The sequence below is a fragment of the Drosophila ficusphila genome, unplaced genomic scaffold (assembly GCF_018152265.1).
Source record: "Drosophila ficusphila isolate 14025-0441.05 unplaced genomic scaffold, ASM1815226v1 contig_791, whole genome shotgun sequence".
Taxonomy (NCBI): domain Eukaryota; kingdom Metazoa; phylum Arthropoda; class Insecta; order Diptera; family Drosophilidae; genus Drosophila; species Drosophila ficusphila.
In genome coordinates, this window is record NW_025064737.1 from 6484657 (window position 1) to 6510470 (window position 25814).

Here is a 25814-nt window from a genome sequence, read left to right on the forward strand (position 1 = left end):
AATAAAGCTCACCTCCGACGGGCGCCTTAACTTTAACATTTAGGAGACAGTTTGATAAACATTGAAATCACTGTGGTTATTTGTGTGAGTTCGGCAACAGCTGATGACACGTTTGGGCGCCCGAAATGAAACGCTGGATAAACAAAACGGGGAGCTGGCTCGAAAGGTCAAAGTGCGTTGCAGACGTGAGTGGCTCGAACAGATTGCGAAAGCTTACCAACTACATTGGATGTGATTCATAGCTAACAAGCAAGTCCCTTCGCATCCCCTTTCAAGCCAAAGTAATCTCAAAATCGATGAGGGAATTTAAGGAATATTCTAAATAGTAAAAAGGTTCCTTAAGGTTAGTACACTTAAAGATTTAAAAGATTTGCTAAAGAAAGTTACATGTACTAGCTGAAATATTTAAGAAGGGTGTTAAACGTGTTTTTATTCAAGAACATTAAGAAAGTTATAAGAATTAATACAATTATAGTATCTGTTAAACATGGAAAAAAATGTGAACTGATAAAGCAGCATATTTACCAAACATTTTTAATCAAAACATTATTGATGAAAGTGTTTCAAATTTCTAACGATAACTAAACTTAACTATTAACAGAACTTTGTTATGACAATAAATTCTAGTTAGCGGGCTTCGCTATATTATTTTCCACACCAAACTTTGGTATATGGCTGTCAGGCAGAACTTTGTCAAACTTTCCGCTCGCATCTCGCAAATGTCAGGCCAGGATTTCATATCACTCAGCTGACAGGACCAAAAGGTCACAGCTTGCGTCCAGTCGCCACCCCCTTTCCCCGCCCCCACACGCTCACTCATAATTAATTGAAATGTCAATACATTGTTTGTGCGACCCAGCAAAATATTAATGAAAGCCGACGAGAATTCCTGGAAGGGGGAGGTGAGGGGGTGGGGATTAGAGGGGCTGAGGGATCAAATGTGTGCGCCCTATTATTAGCCCCAAAAGAGGCGGAATCATCTATCAAACGTGGTCCTGCATGTCTGCTCTATTTATAGGATGTTAGGGTGGTGAAATCTGAACTTTAACTGGAAATTAACTCGCATGAAAATTGCCCAATAATTTGCCGGATTTATTGCCGCCAACAAATTGCCGTTACATGGTCTTTGCCGCTTTCACCTAGTCTCGAATGGGTCAATAAACTAAACAGCACCCCGAAGGCGATAAAATTGATGGACAAAGGCGTTGTGGGGGGCGATGGGGAAATAGGAGTCGCGAGATAAGCGCGATTAGAAGTTCGTACCCCTGTCTGTCTGTTCGGGATCCTGTTAAAAATGCACACGCACGCATCCCCACACCACCTAAAGCAGAAGTAAGGACCCTGACTGAGACATCGCTGGTCGAGGTCAGGGACATCGACGAGGTCACGACAGAAGAGGAATTACTGGAGGCATTGATAACCCAGTTTGGTGAAATCCAAGTCACCAGGTCCTCTATAGTTTCATACAGGAAGGCATACGGCGGCACACAGACCGCGTCACTTAAACTCCCAGCAGACACGGTGAACAAACTGGTGGAGGCGGGAAAAGTTCGGGTGGGCTGGGTGATATGCCGCATAAGGAGAAAAGTGCAGCCAACTCGCTGCTACAAGTGCATGGATTACGGTCACATGGCTAGCAGATGTCCCGAACAGGCCAACTGCAGAGACAACTGCTTTAAATGTGGCGAATCTGGCCACAAAGCCAGGGACTGTAAGAAGAGTCCCAAATGCATACTATGCGCCAGGAAGGGTGAAAAGGACACGGACCACACGGCTACTAGTGGCAGGTGTCCATACCGTAAAAAGGCGCTAACCCAAATCGGACAACGATGATCCGCATCTATCAGCTGAACCTGAATCATTGTGAAGCAGCGCAAGACCTGCTAGCACAGAGTCTCAGGGAGAATAGTTCCGACATTGCCATCCTGAGTGAACCTTATCGCATAAAACCCTCCAATACGTGGGCAGGGGACAAGCTGCGAAAGGCAGCGACGTGGAGCTGTGGACAACACGCCACTCCACTCACAGACTCCATGTCAGAAAAGGGTTTCATAAGAGCTAAAGTAGGCTGGCTATACGTATATAGCTGTTACCTCCCTCCATCGCTAAGCCTGGAGGAGTTCACAGGTATACTTGACTTACTGGTCAGGGACGCGAGAGACAAGTCACCATGCTTAATCGCCGGCGATTTCAACGCATGGGCGATCGACTGGGGTAGCGTCAGTACAAACTCGAAAGGGAGAGCCGTTCTTGACGCGTTTGCGGCGCTGGAGGTCACCCTTCTGAACAACGGGCGCGAAAACACGTTCAGAAGAGGAAATGCAGGATCTGCCATAGACCTGACGTTTGTAAGCAGCACGCTCGTACCCAGGACGTCGTGGAATGTAAGCAATTGCTACACCCATAGTGACCACCAAGCGATCATAACGGTTATCCGTAGCCGGGCTCTCGCTCCTGTACCTACTAGAGTCAGTAGATATAAACCGGAATCCCTTGATAAGGATGTCTTCGAATATATGCTGCAAGGACTGCACCCAAGTGGCACAGCCACAGACATGGCCAACCAGGTCATGGCATACGTGACCCGGGCATGCAATGCTTCCATGACAAAGACTGGAAATGGGCCTAACAGGCACCCCGTCTACTGGTGGAACGACGACATTGCCAAAGCTCGGAAAGAATGCTTCCGTGCCAGACGAGCATACCAGAGAGCACTAAGACGTGGGGTTACCCACGCCGCCGCCCAACAATGCACCTTCAAGGAGAAGAGGCGAGCGCTCAAAGTCCTGATAAAAGAGAGCAAGAAACGGCTGTTCCTGGAACTGTGCGACCAGGCGGATTCGGATCCCTGGGGCACAGCATACAAAATGGCGATGAAGAGGCTGCACGCTTTCAGGCCATCTAGCCCAAAATGCCCGGATCTGTTGGGGAAAATAGTAGTCCACCTATTCCCGCATCAACAGCCCAGACGGATAGACAGGTTGGCAAATGTGAATTGGACCGATACCCCCCCGATTGCGTGACAGAAGAAGAGGTCCTGCTAGCAGCGCGGCGAATAAAACCAGGGAAAGCTCCCGGCCCCGACGGAATACCGAGCGCGGTCATGAGGAAGGCCATTGAGCTTCAACCAAGCTACTTTGCCTCTCTATTCAGCAGGTGCATCTCGGAAGGGGTGTTCCCCAAGTGCTGGAAGAGACAGAACCTAGTTTTGATCCCAAAGGGAGGTAAAGTGCCTGAAGACCCCTCAGGATACCGACCGATCTGCTTACTAGACACCGCTGGCAAAGCCCTAGAACGGGTCATATGCTCCAGACTAGAAACCTCAATCAGCAGCGCAGGAGGTCTGTCCGACTCCCAGTTCGGCTTCAGGAAAGCTCGCTCTACGAAGCAGGCTATCCAAGAAGTCGTAAACCTTGCTGCTAGAGCAATTGAAGGTAAACGGTGGCGGTGGGGCACCAAGGAGTACTGCCTGGTGGTGACGCTAGACGTCAAAAATGCTTTTAATTCGGCTAGCTGGGCAAGGATCCTAGAATGCCTGGTCAGCAAGGGCATTGATCCAACCCTAACCCGAATTATAGAAAGCTACCTAAGCCAACGAGTGCTACGCTACGAGACCAATGAAGGAAGGAAAACATACAGAGTCACGGGAGGAGTTCCCCAGGGATCGGTCCTCGGGCCGACGCTGTGGAACCTTATGTACGACGTTATCTAGGAATAATCCTGGACCACAGGCTCTCCTTCAAGGAGCACCTAAAGTATACAGCCGAGAAGGCCTCGACAGCCTGTTCAGCACTGGCCCGCATCATGCCAAACACGAGGGGACCCAAGGAGCTGCGTAGACGGCTACTGAGCAGCGTCGTTAGGTCAATAACGACCTATGCGGCACCAATTTGGGCAGACGCCATAGCAAACAAGACCTATACGAAAGAGGTAAGAGCGGTCTACAGAACTTGTGCCCTGAGAATCGTCAGCGCGTTTAGAACGGTCTCAGGAGATGCAGCTGAAGTTCTGGCCGGAATGATGCCATTCGACGTAGGCATACGCGAGCTTGCATGCGCACACGAGGTTTCCCTAGAGGAAAGCAGGAAGAGATCCCTTGCTGAGTGGCAGCGAAGATGGCACTGCTCCGTTAGGGGCAGGTGGACATTCAAGCTCATCCCTAGGGTAGAGGTGTGGCTAGAAAGGACGCATGGGCAGGTAAACTATTACCTGACTCAGTTCCTGAGCGGCCACGGCTGTTTCAGAGCGTACCTCCACCGATTCGGGCACGCGGAAGACCCGTTCTGCCCAAGATGTGGCACTAGTTGTCCAGAAGATGCTGAGCACGTCATCTTTACCTGCCCAAGGTTCAGCAGACAGAGGGATGAGCTACAAAGACAGTGCGGCGAGCCGTTGGCACCAGAGAACCTGGTCGCCAACATGCTGACAAGCGTCTCAAATTGGGAGGCAGCTGCAAAAATGGCGAATAGCGTCATGAAGGAGCTGAGGAGCGAGGAACAAGCCAACAGAAGGAGCCTCTAAGGCTATACTCCCCCCCGAGGTAATACCAAACGGTTGTACCGGGGGCAGTAATATGTGCAATAAACAGGCGCAGTCCTGGTTTCACAAGGGCCACTTGAGTGTACTGCGGTACGCCAACGTCCATGTGGACTAAAAAAAAAAAAAAAAAAAAAAAAAAAAAAAAAACCACCTTACACACCCACACACATAGAGTACACACTGGCACAGACACGCTCACTCACCTAAACACCGATATATTCACATACATAAATCACATATTCCAGCGCTTTGCGGCCATTTAATGGCTGTCAAGATAAGCTTTTGGGGCTCTGTTTTCGGGGCTTCATGTCAGCTCCCCCACTGCATGTGTGTGTGTGCGTGTGCATATCTGTGTGTGTGAGCTTGCACGGCTGTGTGCGTGGCAACCAAAGTAAATAATTGCCTAAACATTGTGCAAACTGGAGGGCAGCCAGCGGGCAATCCAATGTCTGTCAAAGTGCATTTTAATGTCAGTAAATGTGCAGTCTGCACGTCAGTTGAAATAAAATGCCATATAATCACTGAGGGTGTGTCGGCAATTAAATTTGGGGCCAATCCAAAACGGGGTCTTTTCGAATTGAAAAAGTAATATGAACTTCAACTTTTGTCACTTTTGGCCAAGTTGCTTGTGCCAAAAACTTGCTAGCCGACGACTTATTGAGTAACATACACACAAACCAGTACATGTATTGATTGGTAACGAAATCAGAGAAAATTCGAAATATCTGCACTCAGAGCCCTTAATCATTTATTGGCCATTGATCATCTCGGAAACATCGGAAAGAAACTTTTCCATGCGAGAGAGAGCCTTTCACTTTAGTTGATGGGTAATCGGAGTTATCCATAATAACTTTTTGCCGGCACAAACACTCTGAAATGCCTTACTTCGCATTTCAATTAAGTTGGCCGAGCAACTCTTAAGATTGAAGGCTCCAATGGGAGGGAGAAGTTGGGCGCCAAACTTTTGCGCAAAGGGCTCCCCGCAAATAGTTGGCATTGCGCATACGCCCCCATGGCAGCTGATACCTCGACTAGCAGAGGTGGCGGATGAAAGTGCTTGGCCAAATGGCCAAATCGTTAACCGAAAGCAGACTCACTTACTAGGGCGGGGATTTTATGTCCTGCTGACTCACGGAGTGACTTGCCGAGGAGCCCCGCCATCGCATTTCGGTTTCATTGTCAATTGACACTTTTTGTTGCCTTCTCCTCTGGTGTCGCCGGCGATTTAAGCTCCAGCTGCAGCTGCAACACCAACAGGAGCAGAGGCAGCATCAGCAACAGCAGCGACTTGATTGCATTTTCACAGACTGCAGAGTGGATTGGATGGGGTGGCAATGGGTTGGGGTTTCTGGGGGTTCTGGGGGGCTGGCTGTTTGTTTTATGGCCCAGTGGCAACTGCTTATTGCTTTCGGTTTGCTCCAATGATGGCAACGTGTGCGGCGTTCTCGTTCCCATTCCCGTTTCCCCGTTCTCCGGCGGAACGTCGACAACTCTTTGTTGTTTACGGGAAAAGTTTTTGAGCGCCCCGCTTGCTGCAAGTTAATGCGGCAAATTGAAATTGTTGCAACTTGCTTCGATTTATGTGTTTATCGGTGTCTGTGTGTGGGTGTGTGTGAGTTTGGTGGCCGTGGAATATTCACGGCGCCGCAGATCCACTTCCGCTAATTAATTGCCATAGGAAATTAATTTCAACTTAAATGTATTTAGTGTTGATTAATGCATAATTGATGCGAAACCCTGGCGGCGACTTTCGACCAGGTGCAAAAACTTCGCCTCACCTTCTCGCCAGTCGATGCGGGTTGGGAAGAGCTGACATTTTTAGCTTCATTAATCATTCAAGCGGGTTGACAGTGGAGATGGTGGAAAACAGTAGAACGGGGGAAGGTCGTTATTAATTACAGAAATGGCATAAAGCTCGACTGGGCAAACATTCAAGTCAATTACGAGAGCAAGGTAAATAAAGTGCGACAAGAAAAAAGAGAAAAGAGAAAATAAAGAGGGTAAAAACAAAAACAAGTGAAACTTTTCTCTCCTGGGAAATTGCAATAAATCGACTAAAACTCGATTCGTGTTGATTAAAAAATCCATAGCCCAGCTCATTTAAATTAATTTAGCCACAGTCCGCAATGCTTTTAGCAAATAGTTTTGATAATCCGCAAAGCGAGCGTGTTTGCAGGCCGAACACGTTTGTGAATACCAATTAAAATGCATGAGTCACAAATATTTAAAATCATTTCTCGCCACTTGAATGCAGGATGTGACCGAATCATCGGACGTCTCTCTCTCTTCTCATTTTGGCACTTTAAAATGTGATACAGCATCAACAACGTGGCACAAACTGTGGCCAAAGTTTGCCCAACTTCCCCTCCACTCGCCGCTTTGGAGTTTCCTGCTTTTGTCCGCTTGGCCATAACCAGAAAATGACAAAAGCCATGTCAACAGCATGTTTAAGGGCTCGGGGTTCGAGTTCCAGTTAAGACAATGCTTTGCCTGTGTATCCGTAAACCCCTCGCTCTATGTAAGTGTGTGTTTGTGTGTTTGTATGTGTTTGCTTTTGTTGGTGTTGGTGTGTCCTTATCCGTGTTGCTTGTGGCCAAAGTCTTAGGAGTAAAACAAAACTTCTCCGCCTGGCCCGTGCTCAATTTGGTCACTTTTCCCAGTCCGGCAAACAATGGACACGATAATTTATTCATATTCGGCCACACACTATCCGCACTATGAGAATATGTGTGTATGGGGATGAATTTTTAAATAACCATAAATTTCTAAATTTACACAAGAGACTCTGAAGACACATTGCACTTGCGATAAGCCACACACCAAACAAAAGGGACACGGCACAGTAAAAAAGTGAAAAATCTACCAGCAAACAATGGAAATTTTAATGAATATTTTCGGGTCGAAGCTCTTGCTCCCTTCAGAGTGTTGATAATTGCCACATAAATTCGAGCAGGAAAATTCAGAAGGAACGAGAGAGGAAGAAGGGTGAAAGGAGAAGATGTGTGAGAACTACAAGATATTTTATTATAAACACAGTGTCAGCACTGGCCAAACAATTTGCTAAATATTTATATATTTGCATAATGCATGCAATCAAATTTTCTCACACGACACAACCCCATGGAAAAGGGGGCGGGATGTGGGATGTGGGCATCCACTGAAGGTCGCCGACGGCAAACTATAAATATTCAACGAATTATTTGCCAGGAATGTACTTATATAAATACCATGTGCACACTGAGATTCTAAATTGGCTAGAGGGGTCGTAGACAAATATTAAGTTTTTCGTTATTAAATTTGGGTGTGTATAATTAAATATGGAAAGAAGTTACGTTTTGTAAAACTGTCTAATAAGCAGATTTCCTATATTTTACTTGCTTGGATTGCTTGCACCAACCTTTTAATTCAATTCTAAAAATGCAAATACTTTTTGTTATTTTATAAGCAAGGTATTCATAAAATTTGCGTAGCTAGTCTATTTAAAATTGTATGATTAAAAAATGTTATTCAGAAGAACTCGAACATTCGATAATCGATAAACTTTTGAATAAAACTATAGGTAACTATAGCTTCGTTTTTAAGCAAAGACTAATTATTAACGTCATCCTCTTGAAAGCAAACATTAAGCTCTTTAAACCCTCTTCACCCCACAACGAACTCGAAAAACTCGAAAAGACCAATGGTTTATTGGCGAACGTCACTTGCCATCTGAAAATCGCGTACCAAGTGTGTAATCTGTAATAAGCTTTTGTGGTTTATTATAAATATCATTGAATTCGAGAGTGTTTACCCATGGGTCTCATCAATTGCATAACGCACACAGGAACACAACCGAGTGTAAACACACACACACGCTCGAATGTCTGGCTGCCTTTGGTTTTGGCATTAGTGCCAAGAAATTTTGCGGAGGGGCAAGGCCAACTAATTGCGGCGACATAACTTGTTGCGCCCCTTGGAGCCACTCCCCCGCGCGCCCCGCCCCCAAATAGGGGTGTTTGCCACATGCATGTGTGTGTTTTCGTGGCTCAATATATATGTGTGTGTGTGTGTGCGGTAATGAACGCCGCAGATAGACGGACGCACGGTCGCATAGCGGCTGTCGTCTTCCTAAGAACTATTGGCAACAACAACAGCGAATTGCATTAGCTATCGTACGTGTGAGTGATTGCATGTGTGTGTGTGCGTGTGGGTGGGGCGTAGTTTCCTGAGTGGGTGAGGGGGCGGGCCCGAGGCCACATCGCTTGTCGCTTGTTTACAATAAACAAAGTCAAATGTCTCCCGCTTGGCAAGCAGCCTGACAACATTTTTGTTTGATTTCCTTGCCTAATGAAATAAAGATATCGGCACGTAGAAATTGGCAGCTGAAGCAAAAACAATGGTTATGAATCATTTGCACTTTATCAAAATCAAAAACAAGAAATGTGTAAAAAAAATGCAAAACTTTTTATGGAATAATTAAGTAAAATCCGTACATATGTGGTAATTAAATGTATGCAAACAACCTTTTTGTACAATATTAATAAAACTTTAACCGCTTGCAAGCAACATTTTTTTGGCAACAGAGGAAATCGAATAAAAGTATCCATTGGCAACCCCATCACTGCAATCAATTAAAAGTATTCAAACAAAAAGTTGCTATGAAATTCTGGCAACTTATACTCTCCCGTTCATGTTTGTACTTACTTTTGTGTGTACTTTACAAATTTGGAAAGTAATTAAGCAAAAAAGATACAACTTCTGTGAAGCAAAATTCATGAAATATTTGTATGGTAAACTCATAGTGAAACCTGAATCTTGCAGCTCAGCTAAAATTTTGTTTACAGTTCAAAAACAAATTTGATACTGAGACAAAGAAATACGGATATTAAAAGGATTCAAAATTGAAAGATATAATTTCTCAAAGTCAACGTTTTTTTTTTAAACTTTGTTCTGGTGATGCCTTCTGTGCCACATAACTTTATTTGAATAGTTTCCCGTTCGTGTTTTCGAAATGGATCGTAAATATCGCTTCCCTTGACACTTTCGCTAAGGGTCTCCATTAAATCGAAATATCGGTAAAAACAGTTTGGCAGCCTGCAGCAAAACCTCTTGATGGGCAATAATCGGCAGCATGTGGCCGACCGCAAAATGGGAACCAAGTAGAGGCCAGCCGGAAAAGCTGGAAAAGCGGGAAAAGAGCTTTTGGAGCAACTCCGATTCCGGTGCTGTTGGCTGCGCCGTCTGGGCCAAGAGCTTAATAAAATTATGTGACGATGATTGCCGGCGGAGAACCAGGAACCAGTAACCAGTAACGGGTAACGAGGATCTCCTATCCGCCACTCATTCCCTACGCAAAATGTGAAGGACGAAGGTAGTTTCCACTGCGTTGCTGCTCAGCTGCCACTTGAAAAACGCATTAAGGCTGCAGTTTTGTGTGGCATTTGTATATTATATATAAATATATATATATATATGTGCCATAATACGCTCTTGTACGGCTGCCCTATATGCATGCCAGAGTGGTTTGCTGATTGCATGTTAAAAGGCCTTCCTTCACCGGCGACTCTTCTGCAGCTGCTGTTACCGTTCCCGCTCCCGAAGCTCTTTTTGCCATGAAATTTAATTAAAAACTTGTGTGCCATGAAATTACATTTCAACGTGAGTTTCCTCTCCGAAACTGTGCTGGCTCAAAGGTAGGAAGCTCTTGCCACGCCACGCCACGCCGAGAGTTGATTTTTATGTAAAAATGTTCAAAAGCCTTCCCATTGCGCATCGAGAGGGGAGTGACTTCCGTTCTGTTCTGGCCATCGTTCGAGATGAAGTCGTCGTTTGTGGCCGCTGCACTGTGATCCAGCTGCCTCTGCCTCTTTCGGTGGCAAAAAAGGCGGAAGTTCGGGGCGAGGCGAACAAGAAATCCCTGGGCAATTATTAAATTGATTTACCAGCCATTAAGCGGGTAAATTAAACGGGAAATACATTTTTATCGATCTGCATTCGCAGCCCTGAATTATTGAGTATTCCGTATCCAGTATCTCGTATTCTGCATCCCGTACTGCGCATCCCGCATTCCGTATTCCGTATTCCCGTTTTCCACTTGTTAATTTTTCGCAAAAATATTGACAGCAGAAATCAATTTATCCGTTGACATTTTATTTGCAGCCCAACAGATTTCCGGCTTACATTTGCATTCGCCAACTCACTGGGCGAAAGCTGAATATTATCCGACTGCATTCCAAGAATTTTCCTGTTCATCTATGTGGCGATTGGCCAATTATGCGAAGCTCGAATCATAATTTATTTACAAGCAATTCCGCATTATAAATGCAAATCTGGCTTGGGGGTGAGCAATCAGATTGCAACACCTTTTGTTCAACTGCTGCCAGTTGCTATTAGCTGTTAGCTGTTGCTCGCCGTGTTTGTTATGCAAAAATCGCTGAGCGTTTTGCATATTTCAATTAAGCATTACACATACGCCCCGTTCACCCGAGGGGAGCAAAGCGAACAGAACGAAATGCCGGAGCAGCTGTCTGGCTGGGGAACGCTCTCGAAATCCGCTTAAAACTTATTCAATTAAAGTTCCCGCCCAGCGGCAACAAAGCTGACGACAAATTCAAGTCGTAAACTGGCGAAGGCAAATGGCGACCAGCAGAAACGAGCAAACAACAAGGGCAAATGCCATAACTACGGGCGAGCCGCATAAAAATATGCACATAAAGTGTGTATAATATTGGCGCAGGTCCGTGGAGTGCAGCTCTAAAAAAGTAGTAAGACCCACTGGGGCAACCCGCAAATGTGGCAAATAAATCAGCAGTCACTTGTGGATGTTGCAAGTGTTCGCGTGTGGGCGCTTGTAACCCATTTGCTCGGTTTATTTGCCCGACTTCGAGGGATGGGATGTAAGACATTCGGAAGGGGACAGATGTCTAGTGCCGAAATTCTTGGAGAAACTTTCTAATTTCAGGAAACGCAGCCAGCCGAATAAGTTTTCAGATTCAGCCACATTATATAGTCGGTTTCGGGGAATAATAATGGTCTCAGCGCAGATTTTACTGTGCTCTTAAGGTAATTTCATTTGATGGAAGAGTAACTTCACTCTCAGCGCAAATTTATTTTTACGTTTTGTGGGCACCCACACACTTTGAAACTAGATTTTATTTAATTCCATTAAAAGTTGTCTGGATAAAGAGAACCAGAATGCCGGGTTGAACTGGTAGCTCGGTCCTGAGCTTTTATTAAACTCCAGACGCATAAAATATTTACACCTCTGCTGTGAATGTGATTCATCTCAAAACTTTAACATTTGAGGCTTACTTATATGAACTTAGGATGGTCTTTTTATTATTTACACATTTTCCCTTGGCCATTTTCATGAGTTTTATGACTATTTTTCCACTGTGGTTGACTGACAATAATCTGCGAATCAGCATTAAAATAAAGTCTGACCACCACACTCAACTGGGCAACTTTACAAATCAAAAAAGTTCCACGAAAACAAAAATAAGGACTGACAGAGGGGACGAAATGAAAAGTTAAAGCGAAGGAGTGAGAGGCACAGTCAAACTAAGCTAAACAGGCAAATATTTTGTCCGATTTAGTTCCATTTTATTTTCGAAAAAGGCGTGGTCGTTGGGTGGCACTATCCTATTTTTTTTATTTATTTGCTGTTGGCCGCAGACGCCACAACAAAGCAAATTTTTAGACGCCATGCAGGGATGTGTGTGTGAGCCAGAATCCTGTCTCTGTATGCGTGCTGGGGCACTATGCCGGAAACGTGACTTATTTGAAATTTATGTACTTTTTAGCCAAGCGCCAGGGAAAAAGCAAGGCTTTACCCTAGTCAGGGATAAAAAGGGAAACAGCAAACAGCGGGCCAGCGGAAAAAAGGCAAACAGCGCGATTTATAGAGCAAATTCCACCCTAAACCCTAAACCGTTCCTTTTTTTTCGGACAATTTTAATTATTTTTTATTTGTTAGCTGGGGCTTAATTAGAAAAGCATACAAGCCCAACATGGCGTATGTGCAATATGCAAATGCAAAATGCATTCGCCAAAGAACAACAATTCACAAATTGAAATCAACGAGCATACAACTTGATAGGTTTTTGTTTGTTCCATTTCTGCCCCGCTATATCCGCCATATCCTCGATATCCTCTATTTCATGTCCTGTGTGCTCTCCTTTCTGGCTCGTTCGTTTTTCGTTTCGTTTCGTTTTTCAGCTCGTGTCACACACGCCATTCACTTGTTGTTGGCTTTGTTGCTGCTGTTCGACATGCATCGATTACATAAACGGGAGAGGGGGAGGTGGCTGCGGGGAAGGTCCTGGCTGTCGAAGGATGCGGGAAGGCGGGGCGGGGAGAGGAAGGGGGCAGGAGCTGCGGCAGAGGTCGGGCGAACGGCGACATAAGTCACGAAGCTTTTGCTAATGATGAGGGCCTTGATGCTTTTTCAATTAACCAAATGTGTGACATACACAGCCGAGATAGCAGGCCTGTTTTCTGTGTGTGACAGTGACAACAACTTGTCCTGGCATAAATCAAAGCGAAATCGACTGCGGAACAACTCGAGCATTAATCAAGACAGGTTTTAGTGTTTTTTGCCTAATTATCATGTCGCAACCATTGGATGATCAGGGCAAAATCAAAATCTTCCCAGAGAATGGACTGGAAGACATTCAACGCATTGAAAATGATACATTCAAGGACCTCCTACTGAAGTACAACAATATAAAGGATAGCTCCAGAAAACCTGAACCAGAAGAGCCGGCCCAAAACGAAAGTGGCCAAGGGAAATAAGCCAGTAGAGAGCAGCAGCAGCCAACAGTTGACTCCTGATGAATGTGCAGCCAATAAATCCATTCAGACCACTTGCATAATTATTATTATAATCCCCTGAGCCACACACTTACAGCTGGAAGAACACAACCACACACACATACACACGCACCCAATGCCATCCGTACACACACTCGTAAACATCTAACCCTAATTTGCATTTATGTGGGGCGGAGGCCAGTTGTGATTACCTGGCAAGCTCTTTTGTGCCATTCGTCGTCGGCTCCTCCGCAAAATGGCAATAAAAGCAATTCGCAAAAAAAATGTATATGTAGTTGTGTATGCTCACCGACCCGCAGATGCACACACATACACACATTCGCACACAGAAGGCTACTTATAAACTCACCTTAATTAAACGTGATTAAGTAGATTTCCCCGTTTTTCTGCTCGACGAACTGTTTAGTTGTCGATGATTTCTGTGTGTAATAGTGTGTGTATATGTGTGCTTAAGGTTGTGGGTGTATGTGACCTGTGCTTATTAGTTGCCATTTATTGTTGTTCTTCCAAGTTGGAAAGGGTATAATAACTTGCCCATCGAGGCTGCGGACAAATTAGCCGACCGAGAATGAAATCTAATTTATTAATAAAAGATTTAGTCAAACGAATTGACAAAGTTCTGAATTGCCAGCGAGATTCCTTGGGAATTAAGGAATTTATATGCAGTCTAGTTTTTACTTCTCTATTTGGTACTTAAAATGATAAAATCGTTTTCTTTTAAATTTGCAATATTTATTATAAGCCAAAAACAAAGTTTTTATTGACTGTCTAGCGTTGATTAAGAAATTTTATTTGTTCACTTTTGCAGCCACTAACTTGCTTTCTTAATCAAAAACAAATTTGACATAGAATCTTCTCAAACGTAATTATTATAAAAATGCTGGTGCTCTTTCTTTGAAATTCAAGAATCAACAGATAATTTGTTGCTATAAACTAACTTTATTAAAACTAACAAGAGATGAAATCGAATACACAATTTCGTGTGCTTCCTTCTCAAGAAGAAATTCTTGAAATTCAAGAATCCTGTTGTGCTTCAGACAAATTTCGCAAACCCAATTAATATATGGTACATACAGTATGCAACAGGATTATTTACCTTCTGCATTTCCAGAACATCTCCCCACATTCAAGTATGGGATTACTGAAATGTGTACAAATGGTTTAAGAATTTCAAAACTAATTTTCATAAGTTCTCCCCACCCAACTACGTCAGCGCCACACAAGGCACAATTAAAGCAAAATCTTTGCCATGTTTAATTTGGCCTGAGAACACAGCCACAGCCAGAATACCCAGGAGGGTATTCAAGTTTTCGGCTCAACCCAAATTAGCATTCAATTTCCATGCTTTTGCCTCGCATTGTTGGATGCTTGGGTTGGGTTCGCTGGGCTCACGTTGTTGTAATTTAGTTTCATTTGTGCACGAAAATGAATTCGTATTATTGTTTGCATTAATTTGCCTTATTAATTACGTTTATGCTTCTGACTATTATGTTTTTTTGCTCTCGCCATAGCTCTCCGCTTTCTGCCCTCCGCATCGTCCCCCTCGGCTTTTGCTACACCCCCCACTTTTTTCCCAGGGGGTAATTCGAGCATTGGCTGTGCGGGCAATCAAATAAATAATGAGACGGCGACTGCGGCTGCCGCTGTCTGAGTTCCCAGCTCTCCGCTGGCGTTCTCCGTCCGGATTGCGGAGTCGGGAGTCCGGACGGAGAACTCGGTCCGGAGTTCTCGGTTTGCTGGCCACTGCCGGCGTCTCTGGCGGCGTCGCTGTCGTCAACTTTGTTTAATATGCGCAAAACGTCGCAGAACTTTTGCAGCTACTTGTCGTCAACATCGTTGCCAGCGTCTCCTCCAATCTTCCCATTTTTCCCCCGTGGTTGTTGTGATTGTCTATGGCAACTTGCTTTTATTATTTGTTGCCGCTCGTCTGTATTTCTATAATTGCCTTTTTGCCTTTGTCTAGCCCAACGTCAAGTGTCTGTGTATCGGTGCGGGTGTATTTGTATTTGTATTCGTATTCGTATTCCTATTCCTATTTGTATTTGTATTTATATTAGTATATGTGTAGCTGTGCGAGTATCTCAACATTTTCAGTTGTCCTGCTTATGAAATTCTGAGTTCGGCTCGCCTCCTTGAGTTGAGTCGGTGAATCAGGCTCGCTGACAGCTTTCAATTTGACTGGGCCGGGGGGAAAATGCAATTTTCAATTTTCCTCGGCTGCCAGCCACGTGCACTGCAATTTGGCCCCGAGTTTAATTCAATTGATTGGCGATAGTTGCGGCTTTCAGCTTGACAGAGCGACGTGCAACGGGGCGTATGCGCCCGCCTCGTCTCGCTTCGCATTGCATTCGCATTGCTCATACGCCCCGTTCTTGTGGCACGCGGTAAAAGTTCTGTGGGGAAGCAGGAATTCCCAGAACTTCGCTGACTTAGCTGACTTTTGAACTTTCCCACACCCACACAAACGCTCATGCACAGAGAGACAGAAGAACACTTCGGTGCTGCTTGAATGACAGGAAAGAAACAACTTAAATGTCAACCCGATGAAGCCCGGGCACTCCGCCATAAAACTCGCATTTCACGGCACAAAAGCAGCAACCTCAAGCAGCGCACTAGGCCACGCTGATTTGTACACAGCCCGGCAGAGAAAAACACAACAAAACGGCTCAGAACAACAAAAAACACAACACTACAAGCAACAGCAGCAAAAACAAAAAAAGCAAAAAAGAAAGAAAACGAAAAAAAAAGCAGCAACGACAGGAGTGAAGAACAACGAGGAATCTGCTTCCGTGTTGATTGTTTCGTTTTGCCTGGCTTTGCTTTCAGTTCCAAGAGGAACTGCAAAAGACGACAGGACGACGCCCATAAAAAACGACTATGTCTGCGGGAATCGCTTTAAAAACAAGTGAAAGGAGCACGGCTGCACGAGCAGGGAAACCTGTCCATCAGCAGAACTATTGCAACAATAAGCAAGAGCAATTTGACAATTGAAGTGCTTCTTCACGAGACGGAGCCCCAAAAAAAAAAAAAAAACAAAAGGAGACCGAGACGAAGACGAAAATGGGGACTTCTGGCCAAAGTAGCCTCATCGCTTGCCAGGGAGCACTTGAGCACAGTTTCCGGTCATTTACACGTACACACACACTGGCACACTCAATCTGTGTGTGACACAGTATCCTACATTTTTATTGGCATCCTTTGCCCTCACACTGCATGTGTATGTTAGAGTTTATCAAATGCGTTGCACTACCAGCTTAACAGTTTGCCCGTAATTGCCGAGGAATCCCAATTGGAATTTTACCAATCCGGACCAAGGTCAGGCTGGCGTGGAAATTGAATTTTCCGCAGCTTTGTTTACACATTGTGCCAATTTAAAGCAATTACTTGAGCTGGGTTTTGTCCCCGCGGGCCAAGTTGCGTGGCCCACAAAAGCGAGCTATGAAAAATCACCAAAGACAATTGGACCCAACTTTCATAACTTTTTTGTGTATGTTTTTTCCTACTACTTTTGCTGTAAGGCGCGGACAAGGGAGGAAAGGCGGGGGCAAGGATGGGGGTCCTGTTTGGCTAGATGGATGGATGGATGGCAATTTCTGTGCACAGACTCCACGTGAAAAGCAGCACTAGTCTCTCTCTCTCTCGATTCTCTCTCTCTCTTCCCTCTCTTTTTCTGCACGGCTATCTCTGCGGGAAATCTAGCTCTCGGAAAATCTCTGCGCAGCTGCTGGCGCTGCCTCCTGCAGGATCAGGGTGTGGTGAGTTATGCTGCCGCTGTGTAAAAAGTAAAATGTCCTGGCCCTACCTTCTGCTGGCGTCGCTGCTGCTGCGCTGCTTCTCTGCCGACTTCGTTTACGAATTTTCCTGCTTCGCTGCGCGCTTTTCCACTGAACTTCTGCTGCTGCTGCTGCTGCCGTTACTGCTGCTTCTGCTTCTGCTGCTGCTGCTGGTTTTTCTTCTGCTCCTTCGCTGATATGTGACACGCACTCACACACTGGCACAGATACAAAACACTCACACACACACACGCGGGCGCTCTCGCTCTCACACACACACACGGGGACACGGACACACAGGCGCTTGTTGTTGCTGCTGCTGCTGCTAATGCTGCTGCTGCTGCTGTTTGTCTTGCTCTATTTGCCAGTAGTTGTCGCAATTATTCCGCACATTTTACTTTTGATTTATCTAGTTGCTGCTGGCATTGCTGCTGTTTCTCTCTATCGCTATCGCTATCGCCTCTCTCGCTCGCCCGCTGACTCTGGCTATCCTGCTCTCTCAAGCGCACCGTGTGTGTCAGTTGCCAGTTTTTTTCTTTTAACTGTTCTTTGGCCAAGTGAACTAGTGCACGTTTCCGCTTTTGTCAACCGAACACGTCAACTGTCTGCACCTGACTGACGGACTCCGCAGTTCCCGAGTTCTCTGCTCAGCAGAGCAGCACTCGCTGCTCAGCTCCCAAAGGCGTCGCTGCGCGAGAGAAGGCAGAGCGTCGACTCTCGCCATCTCTTGTGGATGCTGTTTAACGGGACCATCTCTTCGGTTCTCGCATCTCGGCGGCCTTTGTTTTGATTTATTTTTGTGGTAGGTTCTTGCCGAGATTGCCAAAGAGAGGATCCTAAGAGCGGGCCAAACGGCCACAGCCTCAATCGTGGGCGCCCAACTAAAAATAATACTTGTAGCTTAACCTTTTCCCACCCATCGCCCAACATCCTCTACCGCATCCCCCTGCCAATCAGCATTCAAAATCCAACTCGCAAAAGTATTCGAAGCGCAAAAATTTGCGCTGGCGGGGCAAACAAAATACCAGTCCCAAAAATAAATATCATAAAAATATGAAAAATAAATAAGTGAGCTTTGCGGAAAAGGGGGAAAGGCGGAATAAATATAAATATTTGGCCAGCTACAGTTACGCCCCGGCTTAACAAAAGGGCTGCTGCCCAATCGGGTTTTCAAAAGCGTTGGCCGGGGACTCTTGTTGATTTTTTTAAGCGGCCTCTGCTGCTCTTTATGCAAACTGCCGCCGCTCCACTTTCACCTCCGCCCCCCTCATGGAGCACACCCCAACCACCGCCCACCTCCCACTCCTTGCGCTCGCCCTTGTGTTGTTGCTGCTGTTTGCGGGTCGGGCGCCTCATGAATATGTAAATTGTTATTATTGCATATTGTTAGGCGCCAGCAGCAGCCGCGGAGCAGGATAACAGCGCCAGCAAGGACTCTTTCAGCTCCAAGCGCAGCTCAGGTAGCTCAGCCTGCCGGCCAAGAAAGTGGAGAGCGACGAACTTCCGCCGGAAATAGTAATTCCCGTAGATTTGACAAATGTCGCTCAGCGAATTAAATAATGAATACAAAGTTTCTTGCTAATACTTTCGCTTTAGCTTACGCTTTCTACACTAGAAAAACATGTCTCAAGAAATATAATTTATTGTTTTAATAACTAACTTATTCAACAAAATTGTATACATTCAAAAAGTATTAACTGACTGTATTTACAAAGGATACTCTTTAACAAATATTCATGACATAAAGAAATTCTTTTTATTGGCTGTACAAAATTTACAGATATAGCAAACTTAATAGCTTCTTTATTTTGTTTAGCAATAAAGTAATTATAAATAGCATGTAGTACACGTAAAACATGTACATGTAGAATTTCCAATACAATTCATCGATTGTATTGTTGCAAAACCTAACATTACAACAAACGAAAACTTGTAAAACGATTTAGAGGGCAAAGTAAAACAGATATTTTTAGGCTTATTTTGCCGCCCGAGAATCTGCTCGGGGCGAATTAAATTCCGGGCGGATCGGGCGTCTTTAAGCCAGAGCAAATCATTGTCAATGGCGACGGCTACACCTAGGCAACAAAGTAATGGCTGTCAAACGAACACACTCATAGTGAAAGGACACAGACACACACGCATGTACTTGAGGAGCCTTGACAACCTGAACAAGCCAAAGAACAAGACATTTGCCGCGGCGACTTTGATTGGCAGCCTTCTTGGTAAAAGGACGGGGGGCTTCCATCTGGAAGGTGGGGCGAAATCGTTCTGCCCGAGGATGCCTGTTTGCGTTTGTGTATGTGCGTGTTTGTATGTGTGTTTGAGGCACGCTGTCGTCACCTTCATCATCGTCATCTATAATAACATCAAACAGCGCACTGCCCAGACACCAAAGGCCCACCAGATTCCAGTTCGCCAGCTCTCAGATCTCGGCGATTTCTGCGTACCGCTCCGCCACCCTCCACTCCCCCTTCCCACCCTCTTCTGGCCACAGCCCCACGTCCTTCGGCACCTTAGGACAATTCCGGCCACCAGCCTCCCCGCTTGTTATCACGCGCAATAAAAAGCTTGCCAGCATTTCGGTTTTTTCCCATCTTCAATACCCTGCGAAAAGGGTATGGAGCGTTTGCCGAGATTCTCCAGGGGAAACATGGTACAGACTTGCAGATTCCCGCTTCTGTTTGCCCTGGGTTCTGGGGATTTTTTAAGGGCGCCATTCGTAGCAGGACTTAAAGTGGTACAAGGCGTGTTCTAAATAATGTACACTGTGTGTTAAAAGCACTCGATGGAGTGAAGAACATTTTAAAATAACTTTTCGTTATTTGTCCTACAGTTAAAATAGTTCCTTACCGAGAAACCATTACGCTAAAGAGGGAATTGTTTTAAGAACTTAGATTAAAAACGATTAAAACGAAATTTAAATTAGAATTAAAAACTAAGTTGGGTTTTATATACCTAAAAACTTTACCCAATCTTAAAACCGATTATAAATCTTGTGTGTTAAAGTAGATAATAATAAAAGGTAATTCACACAATCTTTTTACCAGCAAGAAAAAGTATCCTAAGGATTTATGGCTATTTGTCCTGATTTCTTCAAGGGAATCGGTTATCATCCTTTTTAAAATCCCCCCAGAGCATCAAAGCTTCGTCATCCCCCATCGATGTTTTACTTTTTCAACTGATGCTTACTTGATTTTTCCTTCCTTGCGATTTTCAAACATTTACTTTCGCTTTTTGCAAAGGAAAACATAGACAAACACACACACGCGCGCACACACACACACACACATAGAGAATCACACAGAAAGGGAAAGAGGGAAAAGCACGTATTCAAATTGTGGGTGGCAATTGGAGTCCCCCCTCTGCTCCCGCGGCATTTTCCCCGCCCGCTGGTCATAGGCAAACGCAGCAACAACAACAACTACTACAACGTGGAAAAATACGCCCCGTGTTCGCAGGCGAAAATTGTTGTTGGTGGGTGTGGCAGACTGCGACGTCGACTGAGGCAGCGGCGTTGCCTGAATGCGCGTTTAGTTTCAAGTGTTATTTTTGTACTAGAAGCAGCAGCCGAAGAGATTGAGGGGTGGTTGGGTGGCCGGGCGGGTCGAAGGACTCGTTCTGCGTCTTCGTCGTTGCTGGGCTGCCTTTTTCTTCTTCTTCATCTCGTCCTCGTCGCCTATTTCGGCTGAAGTGCGTAATTGATGTGAAAAGTGGCAACAAACTGTTTTTTATTTGCGCTTGCTTTCAATTTGTTTAAATTGCTGGGCGCTGTCTTTCCACTTGCCACACTCACACAGAGACACACACCCGCACTCGCTCTTACACACACTCGCTCGCACACTCATCGACACACCCACACACACATTTTTAAACGCTGATTGAAGTTTTATTGAATTTTAAATTGCACTGGCCTTGGTTTGAGTTCGCTTTCCTTCTGCTGCTTATTTTCACTTTCCACTTTGTACTTGTGCTTATTTGCTGACTACTCCCCATATACACATTGGGAAAAATGTTGTATTTCGCTGGCATTCTTTGGAATCTTGTAACTGAAACAATAGCTATAAAAGTTGTATAAACTAGTTATTGTTCATTTAACTATTTCAGTAGTTTCTAAAGATAAATATTAGGTTAAAAAAGTAAAGCTAAAACACTGCATCTCCATAAAAAATTATACCAGACATTAAAACAATCTTAATTGTACAATTGTTTAGTTTTAAATATATAAATTACATTGCTTTTTCTCAACTGAATTGATTGCATTTCATGAATAAATGTTTTTAAATGATTTCAACACGCATATTATTCATAAAAATGAAATGAGCTTAAAGCTAGAAACCTTACACTATACTTTTTAGTAGTATATATACTAATACAAATTGAATTAAACTTTAGATTGCCACATTTCTCCCTGTGCACTCACACTTTTTCCTCACGCTTACCGTCTTCATCTCGCTCTTGCTGCTTGAGTGTTTTATTGTTGACACAAATAATGTCACTCAAAATGTCAAAAAGAGGCCGCTGGAATTTTGTACCATTCTTATTTGTGTTTTTGGTTTTCCTTTTTTTTCCCCCCAGCCGATTGCCAAGTGCTGAGGTTTGACAAACATTAAAGTGAGTTGTCAGGTGCGTGTTTTTATAGGCAACAGGAATATAAATGGCGAATAAACGCCAACTCCCCATTGGCGTCAATCCAGCGCTATTTGCCACTCATTTTCCGCAAATTTTCCCGGCTGGCAACAATTTAGCGAAACTCCCACAACTAATTGTAATCAGCTGCCTCTGCGGCACGCCCCGTCCGTCGGGAGTTCGGAGCGTCAATTACTTAGCCTTCATTGAGAGGAGCAGCTGCCGCAAGTCAAATAAAACATATTACAAATGACTCTGCCACCCTCTATTCCCCCGATTCTCCCTGAATCCGGGCATTACTCAGCCTTAAGAGCTCGTCCGACGCGGTGGCAGCAATCTGACAAATTTCGCACAAATTATGCGTTGGCCACAAAAATGATGACGACAACGATGGCACGAATGGGCGGCGGGAATGCCCGGCGCCCGGGCTTCTGATTCCAATCCCGATCCTGCGGACGGCAACAAAAGGCGACGAAATTATTATTGCATTAAGTGGAATTATTAAATTTCATCGACGACGCCGACGACGGCTCAGCGAAAATAAAAATAAATAAATCTAATCAAAAATAAGCACACAAATAAAATGGCAAATGATAAAAAAGGAATGCGGCCGGAAGAGGACACAAACCAAATAAATCAATAAAAGGAGACAATAACACGAAATTCGGTCCCAGTCCTCGAACAGAGAGAAAAATATATAGTTAATGGGTTTACTATTTATATTCTATTTTAAAGATAATATAACAATATGAAATAAGTTCCAAACTCTCAAAACATAAAAAATTTTAAAAGCAAAATAAAGAAAGTGTAATAAGTTCAGATTGTATATCAATCATTTTTAATTCCAGGTGATCAAACTTTTAAGAAAACACAACCACAATTTATAATTTAAACTTAAAGCAATAGAATAACATTTTTATATAAAACTGATTATAGTTTAAAACGTTGTCACCTGAAAATGTAATAAAAAATCCACTCTAAGTTTGGCTCTGTGTGGTCTTTTTTTGGGGCGAAAAGTTTGCTGCGCCACTCAAATCAACATAAACTTTGATATATTGTGTGCGGCAATAGGCGCAGTGTCCTGCCAGGCATGTCCTGCGTTGATTTAATGGCCGCCACCCCTGAGGGTCAGGGACAGGGACAGCGGGCCGCAGCAGCCGAACTACTTATTACGAGCGCCGCTTGTCGCCATTGTTGTCAATTTGGTCCTGTCTTTGACAGCAGCGGGACGAGGATCCAGATACGGGGCTTGGGGCTCGAGAAATCGGCGGCTGGGCATTCAAATTGTAGTCGCATCATCATCTTTATGGCTATTGTGATTTTGGAATTAATTGCCACCACACACAAACAGAGGCGGATATTCGCTGGCGCCACACTGCAGAAGTGCTTAAAGGATTTGCTGTCCTGTCGCCCCGAGTTCAGCGGAGTTAAGTTGGGTTTCGGGATCAGGAGCAGCGACAGCAACAGCAACAGTTTTCCCAGGGACCTTCTGCTCCTGCTTCTGGTTACTTGATTGCCCTCAAAAGTATGCAATGCTAATAAATTCAGTTTTATGTGGCCGACGCTCAATTTTCGGTCCCACTCGGCCGAGCCGCTTTTATGACAGATCATTAAAATTTTTTCGGGTCTTATTTTAAGTAGCCTGTTTGTCTTGCTTTTATGGCGCTTGATTCGGCCAACTCAACCCAGTTGGACCGGTCGAGTCAAAGGGTGCATTAATATTGAACTTTATTGTCTTTTAGCGGGTCAGTTTTTGGGATCCGGTTGCCAGTTATTCTCGAATCCGGAATGGTTTAACTGGCCTCAGCGAAAAGTGTTAATGGCGGTCGCGGGCGAGTGTTTACTGGGGTCGAGATGCGGAAACGGATACGCGATATGGTATATGGTAAATGGTATATGGGTTAAATATTGAAAACAGGCCCGGCTAATTATGGTGCCCATAACAAATGGGCCAAGAAGCCAAATGCTGGCCATGAATGCGTAATGCTGGACTGGATCCAATTATGATTCGAAGCCAAGCAGGCCATGGAAATGCGCAGCCAGCTCCGGCTTGAAATCCCATTTCCCAAAGTCTCAATCCCCAGCAGTGAACTCAAAAAAAAAAAAAAGAAATGGCAAAAAGCAGTAGCAGCAGACTTCAATCGAGTTACTCCACTTACAACATCATATGGTCTCTGACCTCACATTACGTATACGCCCCAGCTGTTTTTCTCCACTCCCTCTCCTTTCGACAGCAATTGTCTGTTTCCTGATGGTGATGTTGGTGATGGTAGTGCTGGTTGTGTTGGTGGTGCACCACCCGCCAAAAAAAGGGCAAATCCTTGGCAAACATTACGTATACGCAATTCTTGTAATAAATGCTGTGGCATGCTTGCAGGGACGTCGTCATCGGCGACACTTTATTATTGAATATGTCAACCCGACCCCCAACACCCTCTCCGTCTCCCTCCCCCCTTTGTTCAGCGTCTCATTCCCGCCCATGCCCAATCCCATTTGCATAATTGATCGGCAACGGAGCGCGAATCGCAAGCGAGGATTGTAATCGCCAGCATTTCCATTTGGAGTTAGAGCTTCTAGTCAGCGGGAGGGGGAGGGGGATGGAAAACCCCAATGGCACGCACTGGGCGAAAGCCCCGCCCACTTTTCCGGGGAAAACGGAAGTGGATGAGAGGCCCTGTCTGTTTTTTTGCGGCATCAAATATTGATGCACAGCTACGTTGACGACGAGCGTTCCATAATTGATGCATGTGTGATTTATGTGCGTCCTCGCCACCGCGTTCAATTGTGCAAATCAATTTCAATAATCGACAACCAGTTGGCGGCAATGATCGAAATGAAATAATAGATACATGTGTGTGTGTTTGCCACCCACGAACGTCCCCGGAGAGCTCTTCAGCCCAAATTTGCGGTTCCATAAAATGTTCTTGATGCGGAAATTGATGGCACTCGAAGCCCCGAGGAAGGACACAATTTGAGATGCTTTGTGCCGTTCGATAAAAACTCCGGGCCGTACACATTTGTCATAAAGTATCCGCTTCCCGATGTTCCCTCTTCTCGCAATTTTTCAATCGCTTCGAATATGTTATTTTGAACAAAACTAGTTCGCCTTCTTCCGATAAGAGTCTTCCGTTTAACAACGAAATGTAATTTGTATTTTTGAATAAAAAAACTTAATATTTTAGAATGGATTTTATAATATTAAGAAAATAAAATGGTTTAAAATGTTAGTTAAACAAATATGCAAACAATAACGACAGTTAAAATTTGTTCTTACTATTATAATTAAAAAATGTACTTTGGTGAACAAAAGGAAAAGTTTTAATTCGAATTTGCTATTAATATTTATATCTATAATAAAATAATAATTGATATTTTTTGAAGCGGCGGCATACTCATTCGTTGGATAACATGATTATATATATTGTCTGCCATCGCTGTAAGTAAAATTAAGTAAACAGAATAAACCTTAGACCTGCAATTTTCGATTCTATTCTAAAACTTTAGCACTTTGAAAACCAGATTCTTGTTAACAAACTTTGAAACTCAGGCAAATTTCTTTTTAAATAGCCACCAAGTGGTGTAGGAAGACCAACAGCGGTCTATGCCATGGATGCACCCGTACTCGTACCCAAGGCAATCAGTCAGCCTCAAATTGTTTCTAATTAAGACTCCCACTTCGATGGCCAGAATGTCCTGGCTTCCAGAAGTGGGCATGTCGGATCTCCTGGCCGTGCACTCAAGTGTTGTCTATGGCAACGGCTGGCAAATGTGTGCGGACACAGGACTCCAGGCCTGTTTACAAGCTCCGTTCGCTACACACACACACACACGGAAACACTCACACACTCGCAAACTGGAGGATGTAACGAGCGAGAACAGGACTCACATGCATCCAAAGGAATTTAATTATAACTTCTGTAACTAATTTCCGCTTTCGGGCTAACGGATGGGCGGGAAGTATGCAAAGTGGACGACTGGCCAAAAATGCTGCACAAATTAATATTTAATGCATCCCAAAATGGCAGACAGCTGTTCATTGAATATTACGCATACGCCCGATCCGCC

At 44.5% G+C, this 25814-nt stretch overlaps 1 protein-coding gene across 6 annotated transcripts in view; it reads right to left on the reverse strand.

Moving 5' to 3' along the window:
- The window catches only part of LOC108101075 (glutamate-gated chloride channel), a 40157-nt gene extending 22433 nt beyond the window's left edge, over positions 1 to 17724 (reverse strand). For all 6 annotated transcript variants that reach the window (XM_017205271.2, XM_017205272.2, XM_017205268.2 and 3 more), the window contains exon 1: positions 17153 to 17724. The gene's annotated coding sequence lies outside the window, so the exon portion shown is untranslated. The remainder of the gene's footprint in view (positions 1 to 17152) is intronic.
- Between the last annotated feature and the right edge of the window lie 8090 nt (positions 17725 to 25814).